The sequence below is a fragment of the Pituophis catenifer genome, unplaced genomic scaffold, assembly GCF_029215685.1.
Source record: "Pituophis catenifer annectens isolate HBS135680 unplaced genomic scaffold, rPitCat1.0.hap2 SCAF_3, whole genome shotgun sequence".
In the NCBI taxonomy this organism is placed as follows: domain Eukaryota; kingdom Metazoa; phylum Chordata; class Lepidosauria; order Squamata; family Colubridae; genus Pituophis; species Pituophis catenifer.
Window position 1 is genome coordinate 36,033,950 of NW_027256883.1, and position 19,143 is coordinate 36,053,092.

Below are 19,143 nucleotides of genomic sequence, written 5' to 3' on the forward strand. Positions count from 1 at the left end.
TTCATATCGTTTCTCAGCCTTACTTAACTGTAATTCCTAAAAAGAATATTTTCTCCATCTCAATCTAACATGACAAACATCAGCCAGATGCTCAGAGGTGAGAAGATAAATTAGATGAGCCAATAGTAGGGATAAAGTGACAAGATTCTGATATGAAGTGATGCCTGTTTCTCCTATATTTAAAAACAAATAGCCATGTTTTTTTGATGCCATGTGTGATATTTGTGCACATTGAAAAATTATTCTAAATAAACCTAAACCAATCAGCTATCCCTAAACATTAGAATCAGCTCTGCTCAGAATGGATATCATGTTGGAGCTGCTTTCTATATATATTTTGTATCTGTTTTCACCCCCACAAAACAGGTGGTCACCCTAATCCATTCCACCAATGAGTTAAAGATGCATGAATTTGGACTGAAATTTTTCACAGCTGAACATTAATGCCTCCTCCATAGAAGAATGAAGGGTCTATTTGCCTTCTTCTCACATTACTTTCTTTCTTTCTTTTAAAAAATCCTCTCTATACTGTTTATGAAAGGTTTGCATATTTTGTAAGTTCTTATTTTTAAAAAGCCATCAAAATTGGACCACTTGAACCCAGTGCAGGGCCCGAAGTCAATGAGCGAGGAACTCCTAAAAGCTACTCTTTAGCTCCTGAACCAGAATCCTCCTCAGAAGGAACTGCTACTGAAGAGTAAAGTGGTATTATTTGCTTTTAAAAGCCAAATAGCCTGATTTCACCAAGAAATAATTCTATCCTGTCAACCCATGAAGATACTTTCTCCTACAACTATTCCACCTGTTCCCTAAGTTTTCCCACTCTTCTTTGGCTCTCATAGTGCTGCAACAATATGCCCAGGATGAGCAATGAGATAGCTCAGGATGTCTACTTGGCTCTTGGCTCCCTATAATCCCAGAAGTCATGGATATGTCATGGATATGAGATACATACATACGTGCATACATATGTACACACATATGTCACAATGAAAACAATCTTGAATCTGGCAAAAGAAAAAGTTCTCATAATTTTTCTTTTATATTATGACATCATAAACAAAGGAACCATAAAATCTATAGATAGATTTACCCTCGCTGGTTATCCCTTTCAAAAACATCGGAGCTTTGGAGTCACCATGTGTGAATTGGGTGGTCATATAAAGATGTCTGATAAATAAATAGTAATTTTTCCTCTTACAGAATCAATAGTATTGCTCAGAAATTTTATTTCTGGCCATATTCACTTGAAAATAGCAAATATTCTAACTGATTTATCTGTTCTTATATCTTACGACAGCTGAGAGGAAGCAGCAGGATATTTCTGCTGCACCCGCCCAATCATATTCTCATTACTCATCTTTACTGTCTTCTTCATAGAACAAGCATGTGCTTCACACCTTCAGTGTCCAACACATGGCTGAAAGGAAAGCCAATTTGCTAAACAGGACAATCCGAAGGAAGCAGTCATGTTCTTTTCACAATGCTATTGTAATTTAGAGAAGACAAATGAAGAACATATATGGTATTTTCTTTGAAAGAACCCACATGGATGCCAGGCTCTGACTGATGACAATCCTGAAGCTCTGCTGAAGATGGTAATAATAATAAAAACGCCCACTTCTGCAGACCTTTCTATATTTATTATTAATCTCTGCTTATCTTGTCTGTTTCCTATTGCCTCTGAGCCAGGTGTCAGTCAGAAAACAGAAGATGCGTTATGGAGTAATACAAAATATCTATGGGCAGTAGTGCATGAATTTTGAAAGAAGACTTGCTTGGCTTAACTTTTTCTTGGAGGTTGACCTGTGACATGGATAGATACAAAAACAACTTGCTTCTAGAATAGTGCATTAAACCTATACTATTGCCTCAAATCTTTCTATGTCTACTGCTGCATTAAATATTGCTGTTTAAGATAGCATTGCAGTTTCATAATTTGCTGCTGTGCAATGCTTTTATTAGGAAGATAAATTTTTTTTAGAATTCTCCAGAAGATTTTCCATCAAGCAAAGAAAAGCAAAAGAAGCAAAAACTGTAAAAATTACAATCACGAAACCTACTGCCTAAATTGATACTATTCTCCAAACCTATTGTCTTCTTTGCTAGAAATTGGCCAAAAAAGGTCACAAATCACAATGATGTGACCACAAGCACTCAAAATGTGGCCATGGGGGAGGGGGGGCACAATATTTTTTGGACAGCTGGAAAGGCTTTACAGACTGAAAAGCACCTTTTTTGAGGTTGTTGCAACTCTGAATGGTCACTAAATGACCAGTTGTAAATCAAGGACTATCTGTACTCAGGAACAAACATGAGTTTGAGAAATGTATAAATCTTTTTTTAACATATTTTTAATTTTTAATTGGTTTGTTATCTTAAACTGGGGCCAAATTAATATATATCCTTTTAATTGTTTTTTAATGTTTGTATTGTATGTTTTTATCTGGCTGTACAACGCCCTGTCTTTTGAGAGAAGGTGCGGTATATAAATTTGAAATTAAAAAAAAAAAAATCCTTTGTCCCCAATTGGTTTCACATAACCCACAAAGTCCACAAGCTGACAACAATGTTTTTCAGTGTACTTCGTTATTTATCCATATGTGTAATGAAATTCTTCCATGTCAATTATTAATAATTCAGTCCTACAATTAAAATTTTCAGGTTACAGTCAAGGATGCAGAACTGAATCCGGGAGATAAAGTACTTAACTAGATCCATCAGTTCATGGAAGAGCTGGATTTTGAACTTAAGCTTATATCCATATGTTCTCTCTGGGCAGTGAAAATGTGCTTTGCTTATTCTAATCAAAAGGGTCAGTATAAACTGTTCAATTGTTGCAGTATTCAGAAAAGTAAAATAATGGATATAAGTGGATATTCTCTGATTATTGAAGTGGTAGTATTTTTTTTCTTGCTTACTAAAATGTCCACTTGATGTGCTCATTCCCCAGTCTCTGTAAGAATGGAAGAGAATCAGAATTAGACAGGGGTTCTTACATTTATTGGCAGGAGTAGCTAAATGACCTAAGCAAGGAAACAAAGTATACAACTCATATCCTTAAAATGTCCTTAAATCTGTGTTAACTAACCCTAATATTTGCTATGACATTAAAAGCATTCAAACGTATAGTTCTTTGATTGTGTTGGACAAATTTCTTCAAGGTTAATTAAATAATGGATCAAGATAGGCCTGCTTCAAATGTGTTTGTCAGAATTTTTTCTGTCATTTTTTCAAAGCTATGTATCTACACATGCAGAGATTTTTATCTATTCTTCTCTCTCTCTCTCTCTCTCTCTCTCTCTCTCTCTCTCTCTCTCTCTCTCTCTCTCTCTCTCCCCTCTCCCTCCCTCCCTCCCTTCCTCCCTTCTTTCTCTTTCTCAATTTATACAATAATGAGGCAAAGCGAATTTTGCCTGATGTAGAAATATTGGAACTAGAAATATTGAAAAATTTAAAAAATCATGGATTATAAAACAGAGAAGATAACTAAAATAGAAACACAAATAAGACATTGACTTGGAAAGGACTTTTTTTTTGGATACTCCAAAGATGTTGGTTAAAGCCCTGATAATTAAAGTGATAGTGGATAGCACTATCTAGCTGTGGATAGTAACTGTAGTGGACATAGTTGTCTGCAATATGAACATTACTAGCTTTGATTTAGATCTATATCACCCCTGGCTCTTTTCAACAATGAATGGGACACGAGAGGTTATTTATATATATTTCATATTTCTAGACTGCCTCTCTTCCACAAGGAGGGGCTCTGGGTGGTGCATAGTACAATCAACATAGGGTTAGTTTTGTAGGGAAGTTAATATTTCTTTGCAAGATGGCATGAAGTTGGCAACCTGAAAGAAGCAATGGTGTGCTCTTTCTCAAAGAAGCCATCTCTTAATCCAGTTTTATTTGACAACTAGGTTTCTTTAGTTTCCTCTTTGGGAAAAAAGTTGTTGAAAGTTGAGTGTCAGCTACAAAGGGCCCTACAGGAAGTATGTTATATAGATGCTTTTCAATTGGAGTTCCAATACAGGCATGGATGGAATCAGCATTCACTGCTGTGGTGGATGACTGATATCAGGATCTTGAAAGTGGAAGCCCATCTCCTTTGTTTTGTTGGACATTTCAGAAGACTTTATTAACATCAATCATGGTATCTTACTGACCAATTTACAGAGATTGGTAAATTCTCTCCTTTTAACATCTATATAAAGCTGCTGGAAGAAGTTATTCAACAGTTTGTGGTGATATATCATCAATACACTGATGATGCTTAACTTTATGTTTCCACCCTATGCTAAGTTTAAGATACTGTGAAAGCCTTGAATCAATGTCTGGAGGCTGCTGGGGTTTGGATAGATTAAAAACAACTCAACCAGAACAGAGTTACTTTGTCCAGAATTCTCTAGTCTATTTTGTGGTTGGCTGCTACTGCAAGTGTTATTTGTGTTCTTCAGTCTCTCCATTGGTTGCCAGTTGGCTTCCAGATCAAATTCAAAGGGCTGGTTTAACATTTGAAGCCATAATGCTTAATGCCAGAGTGCCATAGGACCAACTCCTTAAACTACAATCTGCCTATTCCGCACCTACATGCAGGGAGAAGATGCTGAGCATCCTGCCCCTATGAGAATTCAGAGAATTCAGTCTTTCTCTGCAGTGTCTACATACCACACCCATTAAGGTTTGCTTGGCACCTTCCTTTGCAGACTTACAGAAACTCATAAACCCACTCATTTTGCTTGAATGGATTTAATAGGTTTAATAGGATTTTGGGGGGACCATTATTGTTTTCATTTGTTGTTTTTTTATAAAACTATTTTTATATTTTATAATATAAAATAATTTTGTATCTAATTTCATAAACATATTTTTATATTTTATATAAACTCTCAGGAGTTGTGATTGAGCCTGGCACTTCGTAATGGTACTTCGTTAAATAAATGAAAATAAGCTTATCTTTATACAAGAGATAGGGAAATGATATAATTTATGGTGTACATTTTAAGCAAACAGCTACATTTAAAAATATTGCTATGCAAACCAATGTAAATATTAGCAGACTTAAATAGCAAGAGTCATATAAAGTAATCATTGCAAGTATTACAAGGAATCAATATTTCAGCACTGCATACTAATGTGCCATTGATTTAAGAAAACAGACAATGTATTTGGACTTACTGTTCTCCCAGTCAAGTTTCAAGTGTTCTATAAAGCTGGTCAAGAGTTTCTTTTAAAATTAATGTGTAAGCAGAGTTGTAAGTACATGCTTTTAAATGACATAGCAACTATCTACTGCAATCTGCTCTTTATTTATACTATAGAGTAATAATAAAGGCTGCAGTGAAAATTCCAAAGGATCTGTTTCCCCGCTACGTAAGAAATTAAATAGTAGGATATCATTTGCATATAAAGATGTATCATCATGTCTTCTCTGTTGAATTAACAGCAACATACTCCCCATTAAACTTATCGTCATTAACTGATAGTAAGTGTTGTGCCTCTGTTGGTTGGCACTATCAATAACTGGCAAGGAAATAGCAAATCTCAGCAAAGGTCTAGCACTTATATTTTCTGGCAGAAGCTTGAACTGGAGATGATCTGAGATATTTGTGATCAGAGGTGGGTTTCAGCAGGTTCTGACCAGTTCTGGAGAACCAGTAGCAGAAATTTTGAATAGTTTGGAGAACTGGTAAATACCACCTCTGACTGTTCCGGCCCCATCTGTTCTCTGCCTCCCGAGTCCAAGTTGATCTGGAGGAAATGGAGATTTTACAGTATCCTTCCCCTGCCATGCCCACCAAGCCAGGCCCACCAAGCAATCCAACACCCACCAAACCACGCCCACAGAACCGGTAGTAAATTATTTTTAAACCCACCACTGTCTGTGATATTATCTCATGTGGTCTTCCTTTTGGTGGGAGCTGTGGCATTGCATTACAAGAAAGGGAATGAACCCTTTTACCCCTTTAGTCCTCTCCCTCCCTCCCTCTCCCTCTATGTTTGTGTGTCTATATGCATACTGTATTCCATTCAGTAGCTCAGTAATACAAGAAACAGTGATGACAGAAGCAATACATTCCTTTCCGACAAATTCAAGAAAATGTTTGTTCTTTCCTAAAAGTATTCATTTGTTCGCCTTCTGTATTATGCCTGCTGACTATTATATACCATTGCAAACATCAGACAATTATTTGCAGCCCAAAATGTAATTGTGTCATTAAGACTATTTCTATGTAATTATTATTTCCTGACAGTGTGTGTGTTAAAAGTATTGTTTCCTGACATCAGAATATGGCCAAATATTATGTATAAGTGGATTCCTTTTTCTGATAACAGCTAAAAACTGATATCCTAGGGCCATGTTGGATGCAATAATAGCCAGTGGATGTTGAATGCAGTAATTTGGCTTTTCTTTGCTATAAACACAAGAGTTTCTGGGATGAGACAAAAGCGAGATCCCATTATACAACAACAGACTGGTTATTTTTGTTTCTAGGATTTTTGTATTCCTACAAATAAAATAAATTTAAACCTGTCCTGATACAATGATCATGTGAATTTAGTTGTATATTGTTTGAGAAATAAAACAGTATTGTTCAAGCAATATATGCTTCATGACATATTGAGAAATCTATTTTCTTACAGCAAAAATAGTCTACTTCAATGTTTGGAATTTCTACAAAAAGTATTCTAAAGACAAAATTGAATTATATGCCTTCCTTCCCTTCCTGGTAAAACTGTTTCTTGATTCAGCAAAAGCTAAAATCAAAGTTTATAAAAAATAATTTAGCATTCTTTTCAAATCACATTCCTACCTATAGCAAAAGTGCAAACTGATATTAGGAAATATTCTGTTTTGATCCTTCCCTGAAGTTTCCCTCTTTCATACATTGATTGCAAAAGCCTGGATATCTCTTTCATGCCTTTCATGTCTCCTATTTTTTTTTAGCCTGGTGTCTTAAACACTAGATTACTGGACCAAACTGGCGCTCAAAACAAGCCTCCTTGCAGCCAGAGTTGAACCTGTGGAACCAGAGTCTAATTCAGTCTAACTGAACTATTGAAAAAAAATATTGTTTATTTTGTCTTCTATCATACTTTACCTAACAGATATGATTGGTAACAATTATGAAAACTCAAAAGTATCCAAAATCTTTTTGTAAGTAATTCTTTATGGAAGGAAAGATAGGAACCATAATCAAAGAATTCTAGAGGCTGCTATGTTTTGCAAGCAAGCCCTATTCACAGAAATAATATTCAATCTTCTTTGCATCTCTTTCTTGTTCTCAACCTATATTTCGGACTACCTGGTTCCCTTTTTGCATTTTTTCAAATAATTTAGTTAGAGATTACAGGCAAAAAGAATAAAAACTATATAAACTATAAAAATATAAAAAGAAAAAAAGAAAAAAATCCTCTTCATTCCAACAAATTCACATAATTTAAGTAAATTTATTGCCATATCTTAAATTATAATATATTCATCCTGAATTTCATGTTTTAGCTAAAAACAAAATCAAAATCCTCATCTTTCATTCTTTATCAGTGAAAATCCAGTAAGGGTTGTCAAATATATCTAATTATCTTAACCTTGATTGAATAACCCCACCTTATATTCCTTCCCTACATTTAATTCTTTATTCAAACTTAATTGTAAACCTTTCATATAGAGTCCTACAATTTGATTTCTTGTTATCTTTTCTTCTTCCTTACTCTCCCTCACCAAAAATCTTTCAGAACCTTAGCTTGTCTCATTTGTAAACTCAGTAAGAGGAATTCATCCAGTGGTAGGTTGCCCCTGGTTCACACCGGTTCTATAGAACCGGTAGTAAAACCGGCAGGAGGCTCCACCCACCAACCCCGACATCATCAAAATGCTTCTGTGCATGCACAGAAGAGCATGTGGCCCCACTGCGAACCGGTAGTAAAGGAAAGTAGAACCCACCCCTGATTTCATCCTTTTTTGTCACTTCTCAAAAAATCCTTATAACTATTAACAGATCTCTTTTGTACAATCAGTAAAATATATATATATAAATCTCTTTTCTGGTTTGATAGTTGTATATTTCCTATAGGCATTTAAGCACCATCCTGTTTCAATTGAAAGCCAAGTATATTCTTTTCTACATTTCTTCCATGACTTGCCATATTGATACACACATTCACATTACTTTCAAACTTATTCAGAGTATCTTGTTCTTCCATTATATCTTTAGCTTACATCTATCCATTATTTCTGAGTGTTTCAAAGACCATTTATCACAAATATTCATTATTTTTTCATAGTTTTCCATCAGGAATTGGAGGTTTTATAGTGAGGACACATACTCAAGAAACAGTAAGACAGCTGTCTCAATGCCACAATAAATAAGGTGTGTGGATGTGCCCTACTATCCAACAGTGCAATTGTGACTGAATGTATGGGTGTGTGGCATGTATATTTACAGATTTTATCTTTCATTTTATTATGCTTGTAATTGATAATGGATCTAAAAATATGAAAGTAATACATTGAAAGTCAAACAGGTTTGAAAGGTTCTTGTCAAATGGTTGAAAATAAAATGAAACTACCTGGAAGGAGGTCTGTTTGTCCCAGCTCTTAAGGATTTAAGCAAGAATGAACTTTTGCTTTTATTTTATACAGAGAGGAAGAAGGTGAGATCTTTGCATTTAAGTATCCTTGAATATTGCTTTATATCTTGTAGAAGAGCAGCAATTTGAGAGACAGTTAAGCTGTAAAAGGAGAAAGAAAGATTCAAAGAAAAAGAGATATTGGATATCTGTTACTAAAGAGATTTCTGTATTGCCTACACTCAATCCTGACTAATTTAAAGTTATATTATTTTTCAGAAGATACCTGAATGTTTTGTACTTTATATTACACCAATTCTCCACAAGCTGCACTGGCTCCCTATTGGTCTCCAGTCACAATTCAAGGTGTTAGTTATTACCATTAAAGCCTACATGGCTCAGGGCCAGGTTATCTTCGAGACCGCCTTCTACCGCATAGCTCCCAGTGACCGGTAAGATCCCACAGAGTTGGTCTGCTCCAGGTCCCGTCAGCTAAACAAGACAGGGGAGGGCCTTCTCTGTGGCTGCCCCAGCTCTCTGGAACCTCCTAAGATCCGGACCATACCCACCCTATTGGCCTTCTGAAAAGCGGTGAAGACCTGGCTTTTCCAGCAGGCCTGGGGCCGTTGATCTCACTGTTGCAATCTGACAAGATCCGGCCATGAATGGTGTGAATGGGTTTTAATTGTTTTTGATGTTTTAATTTTTAATGTTTTTATATGTGGCTTTTAAATGCATTGTAAGCTGCCTTGAGTCTTCGGAGAAAGGCGGCATACAAGTTGACCAAACAAACAAACAAACAAACAAACAAATATTAGTACCTGAAAACAAGGCCAGAGTTCCCTTTGCAGGAAGTTTAGTTCACATTTTGATATCTAATCATTTAGTCTCTAAATATGTATCTTGAATTGGAATTAATTTACATTTACTCTTTAAAAACAGTATGTATCAATAATATTTTTCTGTGCCTTGGCAAATATTGCATTGTTGCTTGGGGTGGGGGGATCTATCTATCTATAGAAGAAAAAAAACACCAATTCCTATATCCAAAAGACCATATTCCAATACAATACATCTACTATAGGACAATGCACAGTTTTAATTGATTCTTTATCTAGTAAAAGAAAGAAAATAACTTTCTGGCTGTTTGTTGCAGTCTCTGTTCTATTTCTTCATTTCTGATCTCTACTAGATTAGTAGCCTAGAAATACGTTGGATGTGCTAATAGTCTTTTTGGTCTCCGATCGGGGAACCCACCATTTCTGCTTGCTTATATTTTTGTCAATACAAAAAAATATGATCAATATTTTTTGAATAGAGTCCTTGCTGCAAATTAGTAAGTTTCAGTTTGTCTATGTAAAGGATCCCCTTCATTGTCAATGTAACTAATTATCAAAAATACTGACTTTAATAACCACATTTTTCCACTATCTCCTTCCCTTTTTCTTTGACTCCATAGATCAGAAGGTAAAACCCTCCTGTTGGTAGGTGAGAGTTGCTACAGCAAATTCTGCATCATTCACCAATAACTTGACAAGTGCAGCTCATAATGCTGGGGTTTCTCTGGTAAAGCCCTGTGTGCCCTAGCTCTTGGCTACCTTCATGACTAATTCCTCCAAGTGATATCTACCCACCCTGTGGTGTTGGTACAGAGGGATGCTTAGGGTTCCCATTCCACAAGAGATGGCATCAGGGGTGGTTTCTACCTTTACTACCAGTTCACAATGGGGCTGCTCGCACGCAAGAGCAGAAGCTTCTGCACATGCACAGAAGCATTTTGATGATTTTGGGGTCGATGGGCGGAGCCTCCCGCCGGTTTTACTACTGGTTCTATAGAACTGGTGCGAACTGGGGGCAACCCACCACTGGATGGCATGTATGGAGTACAGCAAACTTGGCTTTGCCCTTCATCTTTGACATCTTCCTTACTGAGTTTTAAATTAATCTTATTTGTTGCTATATGATTTTACTCTATGTTGCTGGTTGTAAATCACCCAGAATCTTGGGCTAAGCAATATATCAGTTTTTAAATAAATAAATTGCTGTGGTTTTAGGGGTGCAGAACAAACCCATACACATTTATCTTCAAGTTACTTGGAACATATTTGATGGTAGGAGTTCCTCAGTTGCTGACTGGGCAGAGATTATACAGGAGAGCTACTTTTCAGTCTTTGCACTGGGAAAAGCATACATTTTGAAATGGCTCATCCAGCAATCCAGCAAGAATTCGTGTTTTGATTCTTGTTTGTACTTATTTTTTAGTATCATTTAAGTGAAAAATGTTGGTTATTAAAACAATCGTGATTATAGAAATGCTTCATCTCATGGATTCAAGATGTTCAGCTTGACAAAGCATTGAGGCCAGGTCAGTTGACTGAAGCAGAAACCTCTATTATCAGTTACATGGCTGTATTGTAATCACACTGTTCTGATCATTAAAAACATCTGGTTTAAAATAAATGAATAAGACCTAGAAAGCAGTGCTATGCCATTCTCCATTACCAGTGAAGGAGAATATGCAATGTTGTTTGCCGAAAGTAAATTGCTGAGTTTTCAAACTGGTATGAAATAATAGTGATGGGGACTAAAGCCACATGTTCAGGGAAGATAACGAATGGTCACACGCAACAAAGAAAAGGGCATCCGTGGGGAATTGCGAAAGCAATGAAGCAATGAAAATGCAAGACTGGATATGTCTACTTGTGTGTCAGTTCAGAAAGTGAGGAATAGGGAATGCAGTTTGTATGTTTGTATACTGAGTTCTTCTGAAGAGTTCTTTGGAAGGCAAGAGCTGTGAAAAATGGTCAGAGAATCCAAGATATGTACACCAAAAACAGATTCTCTGTAACAGGGGCTGAGTTGAAATTATCTGAAGCAAGCTGTAATCAATCATAGTCAGGATGGGAACCAGATACAAACTGTTACAGCAAGCCAGTGGCATTTCTTTGAGGTAGGTGCAGTCAATGTACTGCTTTGTTGAAAGTATAATAACAGTATCTGGCAAGTCTGCCAGTGTTTCTTCTCTACCCCGCTGTCCTTCCTTTCTCTGTATATGTTCAAGTCAAAGCTGAACAGCCATGTGTCATGGATGGGTTAATTTGGATTCTAGTATTAAATGGGGGTGGAGAGGTTGGATTAAATAACCTCAGTGTCCCCTGCCAGCTCTGTGATTCCATAACTCTATGATTTATAGTTTAGGCGTAACTGCAGACTCTACTGAAGTAACTTTAGTAACTTGGTTCATTTTTTAACAAAAATTTGAACATGGGATAAAAGCTTTTGAAATGCTGTAAAAAATATACAGCATATTTGAGAACCTTGTGGATTTCAGGTAAAATGAGAAGCCCCAAATTTTTATTTATTACATTTGTTTATCACTATAATATCCAAGATCTCCCCAAATATGCAGCAATGTCCAAACATATCATTACCATGTGACATAGTAGTCAAATTTAGAGAAACAAATTGATTATATGCCATCAAGTCATTTTCATATGTCACAAGTCATATATATGGTGATAGATTTTCTCCATAACAATTTATCACTAACCTGTTCTTTCAAGTCTCCAACTGTGCACTCACCACCACTGTAAATTAATCTATCCACCTTGCTGCTAATCATCTTCTCCCTCTTTTTCCTCCCACCTTTCCCAACCTTAGAACTTTTCCCAAAATACTGGGTTTTTTCATAATGTATCCAAAATAGGATAATTTTGGCATTGTCATTTGTGCCATATGTGAGAACTCCTAGCTGATTTGTTCTATGATACATTTGTTTATTTTCTTGGCTGTCCACAACATACTCAACACCAAAGTTCAAAGGCATCAATATTCTTCCTAGCTTGGTTCTTTAAAATCCAGCTTTCACTTCCATGGAGTGGAAACACCATGCTTATATGATTCTTATCTTGGTAGATAAAGGCACATCACAGTATTTGAATACCTTTTCAAAAACTTTCTTGGTTGCTCTACCAAGTGCAAGTCTGTGATATATACTTTTACTGTTAATGATTGATCCTATAAGGTATTCTTGATTATCAGCATGGGTTGTCAGTTGGTTCAATAACTTGGGTACAAGATAGGAGTGAATGAATCTTTTAATTTTGCTTTTGCTTAGATTCTTCTTCCCTATGATAGGTCCTTGGTGCTCTCTGAGCTTGGTAATTTTCTTGCAGACATTTTATTATTCAAAGTAGATTACATCATCAGGACCATTCATTTCAACCATTGAAACCCATTCACTCATTTTAGCATTCTGAATTGCTTTGACTACTACTTTGGAAAATGGGAAAATGTACTAAATTTTTGAGATAAATACAGCCCCCATTTCTGAAATAGGAATAGGCAATATGGTACTTTCCAGTGTTTTTGGATCAGTGAGTGGACATGCTGGTTGGGTTGGATGGCTGCCAAAATTTATTTAAGCCTGGGCTTTGTTCTTCTAAAGGAGTGTATTTTGAGACTCTTTTTCAAAGGCATTAGAGCAAGATTTTCTCAGAAACTGCACTGGCTCTTGAAATACAGGGAAAGTCTTTGTGTAGTTCTATAATCTTTTATGGAAGCAGAGCTTCTATAAATTTATATAGTACCGTTGTGGCAGCCATCTGCCACAGTCCTAACTGATATAATCATGGAACTGACCTCCTGAGGGATAAATTGGGTCCTTAGAATGAGTTACTGTGAGCTGTACATAGTGGGTGCCTATGGAAGAAAATATTACATTTGCCTTACAATATAGCATTGTGAAGGCCTCAGAATAGTGAAACACACATAGATGTAGCAAGAGATGTTGACTGATGACAAGACTTTCTCCCATAGATGCCATGGATTTGCAACTAGGCAGTTGATTGGGAGGACATCATATGAGGCCTAAGTACAATTTCCAATCATCCTAATTTGCTACCTTGTAGTGGTATAATGTCTGGGATGTTTTTAATTCATTGTCTTTCTGCTTTATTCCAGTTTTCATTAAGGCATTGGAACAGTTTCTATTAGTTTTAATTCATTCCACCATCATTTGGTTGGCTGCCTATTCCCTTCCCAGCATGATAGCAAGTTTTCATTTCCAGGAACAGTAGGACAGGTAGGGATAGGATGGCTCAGCTATGTTTCAGCTGAGCTGATAAGGGGAGAACTGTGGCCTTACAGTGCTTTGATACTATTTGAAATTTCATCACTAGAACATAGGAGATGCAAACATGCTTTGCAACCTTACTTTGCAATAGACTGCCAAAGAGCAATTGATGTAGTTTGTCGCCACCATTCCATAAAGGTTGCCAGCTAACTCTAGCTAGAAAATGTTTTGTTCATGTAATCCCTCCTCTCTCCTCACCAAACTGCTACCTATATTTAACTGGAAGTATTACCTTGTCTGTCTTCTTATGTAGTGATGTGCAACATCTTCTGGGTCAAGGGAAAATGCTTGGAGGCCAAATTCCAAAATAAGTGACAAAATTTAGCTTCATTTCACCTAATTTACATTTTAAGAACAGTAAATATAATCAATAGGATTATTCTCTAGTGATGAATATTATAATTTCTCCCTTCTGCTACTCTTCACTACCAATGTTAGAACTCCTCTGGGGCCACCACTTAAAGCTTTTTGAGGTTGCCTAAGGTTCTGGGACTTGAGATTTAATATGTATACTTTGTAGGATCCTCAGAAAGTGATGCCTACGAGTTGTTTGCAGGATACACAAAGGGGTTGGTGCTACTGAGAAAAATATGCAAGAAGGGAATCCATCGAGCATGGTAACAGGAATAGTTGCTTCTTTTCCCAAAACAGACAGTGAATCCTTCCAGGCTTCTTGTCTCCAGAACAGACTTGGTTAATTGTTCCAAATTCTGACAGTGCCAATCAGTATGGCAAGTGGTCAGAGATGATGAAATTGTAAATAAAAGGTGCCTGGGAGAATCAAGATCCTTTCTGGGCTGAAAGAGAAGGCAATTGGCTCCATGCATTATACTCCCCATGGTGTCTGAGAGTTGGCAAAAGAAAGCTATTAGCTTGGTCTCAGTTCTACTGCAAGAGCCCTTTCAAGTGGCCAATAGCTGTCATGAAAAGCCTAGAGAATGGCTGACTTTGGCCTGGCTCCCGAGTCTAAACAATTTGTTGTTTCAGTGATGACTACACTGCTCATATATTTGCTCCCCTGCTTGTTTCCTTTTTTAACTGCCTTCCTGCCTGCAAGCCATCAGTCTTTGCACTAAATCTTTGAAAGCATGGAATTAAAAATAAATATTTCTTACGATGCCTTATCTGGGCTGCACTAATGATAAATAGTTGATTTGCTTCTTTTACAACTCTTTCAGAGCTTGTATAGAAATCTTCAGAAAAATAGCCATGTTTAATGAAATCATTTTCAAATCTTGTTTGTATTATTTTCAACTTATGCTCAAAGCTGCTCACGATTCACACTGGTAGGGTAATAAGTGTTACCAAGTTTGTTACTCTGTCTCAATATGTACATATATGTGTGTGAAACAAAGGGAAGAAGTGTGCTTCCTTTCCTCCACTTCTCACATTATTAGCAAGTCTCTGACTGTGGTAAATTTGCCCTGAGCAGAAAAAAGACCTACTTTTCAAAAGAAGGAAATAAATTTCAGCTCCTTCAGGTGGAAATTTATAGTCCATTTTTTTCCACTTAACCACTGATACAATACTTGTGTATATTCCGTATACCGGTCATTCCTACATTTCACATCTGTTGCCTCAAAGGTTTCAAATGTGGCATGGGAAGAATAGCCCACTTTCTAGTGGAAATCACAGTTTATAAAAGAGGAATATATTTTAATATTTGATTGTTCACCGCCCCCAGAGTCCCTCTGTGAGGGAGATGAGTTGTTTAAAAAATGTAATAAATAAATAAATTGGAGGTTTATGTTGTTATTAATATTATTTTTTAATGCTTTGTCATATTCTAGATTAGTAAATGAAATAATCACAGGTAGAATTTGACTGTGCTCCTGTAGACAAGGTCGCATTTCAACTAGAATTAAACATGGCCAGAAAAGTCAACTCAATTCTACTGAAAGACTTTTGATCCAGCCCCAGATTTTAAGCTCTTGGTGCCAAGATCCACACACATTTCCACAATCAGCTTCTAGTATTAAGTTGCTGAAATGTATGACTCCTGCTCTAGAATAAAGCAAACTGGAATATTTGATAGAGAAGAAATGGTGTCTTACATATAAAATAAATGAGAATGTTTATGGATCATGGTAGCAAGAAAGATTTTTGCTTATTTATTTATTAGACTTTTGTTCTGCTTTTATTATTTTACAAGTAACTCAAGGCAGAAAACATACACAATACTCCTTCCTTCTGCTATTATCTCACAACAACCCTGTGAGGTAGGTTGAGTTTTGTTTTGCTTTAGAAGGGTTCAGACCCTTGATATTGACAAGTTATACAGCATTTGATAGATGACTTTCCTTCTCCTTAGAGAAATAATTTTAAACATGATTGTAAAATATTTTGAAAAATATTGTTTTCTGGATTTAGTAGCAAAAGAGTGCTTAGTGTATGCACTTTAGAAAGTTTAACAATGGATTAAGGATTTAGGTGGACTTGGAATGACAATATTAAGCTTTTCACAGAACTCCTCCTTTGAGAAATTGTTGTTGTTTACCTTTCCTCAGTCAGAAGAAGACACTATGACTTTAATAGTTGGACGCTAGAGTTAGTTAGAGATTAAGAAAAGAATGGAAGGAAATATTGTAACAGTGAATTTCAGCTCCAGCCAGACATCCAAGGCGGCTGGAGCAAGATCAATATGATCTGGCAAAAAAGTGCTTCCTATTGAAAACGGAACAAGTCCTTCTTTGTATGAAGACAGAGTTAGACCATGACAAGGCTATATTCTCTCATATGACTCCAGAGCTTTTATTCTGGCTTGCATAGAGAACGCAGCTGTGCCTAGCAGTGGTTAAAATGCTAGCCTAGAAACCTGGCATGAAAGTCAGCTGGGTAACATGGTCCAGTCACTCTCTCTCAGCCTCACAGGGAAGTCGTTTTATTGAGAAAAATAGGACAAGGAAGGAATATTATATATGCTCACTGCTTTGAGTTACAAAGTAATAAAGGTGGAATAAAAATCGAATGAATGAATGAATGAATGAATGAATATTAACCTCATGTAAGCTACAATTCCTATAAACCTGAAACATTTATAAAGCCAAAATATTTCATTTTTAAGGCCCAAGCATAATTGATATACAGGACTATTTTAATGTGTTGCAAAAATCCACAGTTCAATTGCAAAAAGGCTGTTTCAAGAAAACTAGTGATTTGCCCTTTACTGTTCTGTTCTACTCCAGAAATTCAACAGAATGTTGTAAAGAATCTCTTTCTGTTTAAGAGGACAGCCAAAGAAGCTGAAAAGGTGTCAGACTGAGTGATTGAAATGCTCTTTAAATGCTTTTACTTGTCAGCTGTGGTTCATAAACTGAATGCCAAGATGACATTTGCCATTTGTAATTCTTCAATCCCGAAAAGTGTTTTCTGCCAGGAAGCAAGGACACTCTGCTTAACCTTTGTGCTGATATTTTGGGTTTAATAGGTAAATATATTGATTTTCTCCCAACAGGCTAAATAGAAAGATTTTTAAAATTATTATTATTATTAAGTGATGCAAAATCAATGCATGGCAATTAGAACTGGGAAGAAGAATTCAGCGGATGAGTAGTCTGAATTTCTCTAGAGAGAGAAAAAAAATCTCTGGTAATTGTCAAACTTGAAATGGAAAAGCCCTTAAAACATGTCAATTGGCTAGGGGAACTATAATATAGTAGCAGTTTGCTAGGTAGTTATATTATAGGTGCACTCTCCTGTATGCTTTTCTGCCATTTTGTTTTTTATTTTGTTTTTATCTATTTACCGTAATTTAAATTGGTTGTTTTTAAGGGGTTTTATGTTTGGATTGCTTTATTATGTCTGCCACCCAGAGTCACTATGTGAAGTGTGTGGCTATACTAATGTGATAGGTAATCAAACAAACAAATAGGAATGTGGTACATTTAAGGCAAAAACTTATGCTTAGTTGATGAAAGATATTGAAAGATTCAATCCTCCTTTCATACTGCACAGAATGAATATAGTTTCCATTGCTATAAATAATTACAGTGGGAAGGGCTGTTTAGGCCATCAATTCAAGACTTTGTCTCCTCTTGAACACAACCACTTTTGACAGATATTTCCAACCAGGCTGCCTCTGTCATGAAAGGTTTTGTTTGTTTTTTTAAAAAAGCAGATTCAATAGCAGAATTAGGAAATGCTGTTTTCATTTGCTTTTCCTTTTATTGGGTGAAATTGACAAAGAGCTCTGTCAAGCCTTGCCTTCTAGCTCAAATGACAGGAAAGACTGATTTTTTTTTTCTCCTCACTAGTTTTCAAAAGACCCACAAAACAGAACAGAAACCATTTGGTGCTTGCTTTCCTGGCACGAATGGGAGGAGAATAAACTTTCCAAATATTCACTGCCATTTGAACAGAACTCTTCCAATTATGGTGGCCAAAGAGGAAGAAGTGATTATTTCAAATTTAGAATATTTTATTTAAAATAAAAAATTGAAATATTTCAATTTAAGATTAAAAAAATATTCACTCCCCCCCTGCACACTATCCAGTCTCAATTGTCAGTATCTATCCTTCCATTCCCCACCATCAGAACTGATGAAGCTTTTTGGATAAGAAGCAAAATATTTTCTTCTTCCTCAAGGGAAAAAACCATCAAGCTGCCTTTTGAAAAAGCACCTTTGGAACAACTATGACCTGGATGACTGAGAATCTCCACAAACATTTCAAATTTTACTTTTGTAATCTACAAAATTGATAAGCATTCCCCCACTTCACATGAAATAATTTATGAAAATATTGAAGAACAGAAAACTTAGAACTGATCCTTGTGGCAATATACCCAATACTTCTCTCCAATTTGATCGGGAATTTACCCTGTCAGATGATTTTTGGGCAGGATATATCCACTGGACTTTGGCAGCTATATAAATCTGTTTAATAAATGAAATAAATAAAAATGAATTATGACATCCAACCCACTCTTAATTAACTTGCTAATCAGCATACCCCATGGTACTTTGTCAAATGATTTGCTGAAATCAATCTATAAGGAAAGTCATCCAATCAAAAAAGAGGTAATATTAATCTAGCAAGATTTACTTTTTGAAAAATCAATTCTAATTTCTGAGAGTTACTGCATTGTTTCAAGATGCTTATAGATCAATCTCCATATGATTTGCTCTACATCTTCTCAGATACTGATAATAGCATGACTGTTCTGTAGTTTGCTAGAACTTTCCGTTCTGAAGACAGGGACAACATTTGTCTATTTGATACTTTACCAGTTCTCCAGTTCTTTCTAGAGTGGAATTAATCTACTCCTGGAAATATAAACCCACTAGATTCCTATTAGTCTCATGCTTCACTTATACCCCTTTATCCTGCCCTTCAAAATTTCTTGGTAGAACACATATGTTTTTGCTGGAGAGAACTGAATCAAATAGGAATGGGACAGTTCATCTTCATCCATCTTGGCAAGACTAGATAAACTG

General features: G+C 36.1%; 1 protein-coding gene across 1 annotated transcript in view; it reads right to left on the reverse strand.

Moving 5' to 3' along the window:
• The window catches only part of KCNB2 (potassium voltage-gated channel subfamily B member 2), a 171,148-nt gene that overhangs the window by 53,531 nt on the left and 98,474 nt on the right, over positions 1 to 19,143 (reverse strand). The window lies entirely within an intron of this gene.